Source organism: Mandrillus leucophaeus, unplaced genomic scaffold (assembly GCF_000951045.1).
Source record: "Mandrillus leucophaeus isolate KB7577 unplaced genomic scaffold, Mleu.le_1.0 Scaffold267, whole genome shotgun sequence".
NCBI lineage: Eukaryota > Metazoa > Chordata > Mammalia > Primates > Cercopithecidae > Mandrillus > Mandrillus leucophaeus.
In genome coordinates this window covers 2,010,096-2,012,447 of record NW_012102776.1, presented here as the reverse complement: position 1 = coordinate 2,012,447, position 2,352 = coordinate 2,010,096, and positions in this window count along the sequence as shown.

Genomic DNA, 2,352 nt, shown 5'->3' with positions numbered 1-2,352 from the left:
CACACCCGGTCATAATTATACATTTTTAAAAGTATCTTTTAACTCTAAGAAAAAAAACGGCAATCATGAAATACTCTGTAACAAATACCGAAGTAGATATATGTTATATGTATAATTTTGTTTAATTCTTCTGAAAACCATTTTGGTATTGGGGGGAATTTTATTACTATTATAATAAATTTCTAGTCAAGAGAACTGAACTAACTTGAGTCTTCATACCCAGTTAGGAGTAGGGTTGGATTTCCAATCTCTACCCGCTAACTGTCTATCTACCTCATACCCAAAATCATACCTTCAAGTTCTGTCTCCCATTCAACATTCCATAAGCCCATGATTACACAATTTTTCAGAATTTTCAGGGCAGCAATTTAGAATGCCAGTCATTTGGGATTTGTATCATGCTGTCTTATATTTTTAATAGCTTTCTTTACATTCTTTCTTTTAGAGTAAGAAGGCTCTGTTCTCCAGCCAGTGACCCAAGCATTACCTTATGTACAATAGTGATGCGTGTATAGACCTCCAACACATGATGGATAAGAACACATTCTCCCCTCTTACACACCAAGGACATGCACTGCATTTCTCTGAGTATCTCTGTTTACCATTTATTCCATATAATACCTGATCACAGTGTAAGTTTTTGAAGTCAGGGAAATAATGATTATTGTTGTATTAGCGCAATTTATAAAACACATGTCTATAACAATATATCTCTACCCTGTAAAAAAAAATTCATACATAAAGACAGATAGTCAAGCATAAGGCAAAATATGAGACGTCCTTTAAGAAAGCTACAAAATACCACAGAATTCCAATAGGTTAAATAATATGATATTTGGCAGAAAACAAAATCTAATCCATGTTAGATTCATTGATATGAAATGAAATTCTTAGTGTAGTAGGCTTAGACTTGGAAATAGAAAGCAACAGCTCTAATTCTAGTGCTCTTCACTAGATGCATGATCTGGAACAAATGATGGAAGGCCCATGTCTCTAAGTTTCCTCATTTGACAAGCGAGGGGTTTCTATTAGATTGGTGATTTTTAAAGTTGCTCCATTCTTCCACGATATTTGGGGGTTATGTTAGAGGGGACATAGAGAGAAGTAATAGGATGAAGGTGAGTCTCTAGAGTTCAGTGCTTCTACTTTAAGCACTACTATTGTGCTTTGCTTTTTTATCTGTTTGCAAATTTGATCTGTTTGCTGGACATACACACAGATTGCTGTTTCAGTAAAGCATTTGGTATTTGACATAATTGTTGTCAAGCACTATACTGAATAACCACCAGTTTTCTTATTGTATGAGTCTTCATGAAGATGACGTCACGTGTAATTTCTTGCTCAATCCCAGTGATCACAATGGTGATTTCCTGAGTTTATCAGGAGTGCCCCTTTCCTGTTTCTGAGGCTACTGAGTCAACTAGGGGATCCCTGGCAGGAAGCACCAGGAGCACTGAGGTGATGACTTCTCTACAGCTAGTGCATGAGCCGTGTGGTGGTCAGGGAGTTCCGGCCTCATTTTGGCTGGGAAAAGATGACCTATATTCCATTTGTCCTAGAAAATGCCTCCTTTTCTGATTTCCCTTGCCTCTGCAAGCATCAGAAGTCCTTTGGGAAAGAGAGAATTTGGCTTTTCCTGAGAAATTCATTCACTTCTCCTTTTCTGTTTGCTTTCATGCAATACTCCATTTAGATGGGGAAGTTGTGATTAAATATTAAATTGAGAAGGGAGAATGTGTTCTTATCCATCATGTGTTGCGAGTTTGTACACACATCTCTGTTGTACATAAGGTCACTGTCTTCTGTGTAATTGCAGCACCTTGTATGAGACTCTTACAGCACAAACTAAAGGTTCCATGCATGAATAATTTACTGGCCTATTTTTCCTTTCTCCAGCCTAAGTGACTGGAAATATTAAGAAAATATTTGTTGAACGGAGGAAGACATACATGAATGGATAAATAAATGTAGCCTACTCCCCTGGATTAAATGTATTCAAGCATTCATGGGGAAAATGTTACTAAATGTAGTAAAGAAAAAAATCTGGCTGCTCTATTGAAGAGGAACAAGCTCTGAGACTTCATGAAAAGAAGGAGAGAGGGAGACCCTGGTGTCCCTGCTGATCCCAGCCTTCCAATCTTCTCCACCAAAGCACCAGACCTGTGATGAAGCCAGAACATCTGGGGTGTTCTAGCCCCAGTAACAATCTGACTGCAGCCACAAAAGAGATTCCAAACAACCAGTCAAACTGTTCAGTTGAGATCCAGCCATAGAATCCTGACAGATAGTTAATTGTTACTGTTTTGAGGCACTAAATCTGCAGTAGTTTGTTATAAGCTAAATATACACAGG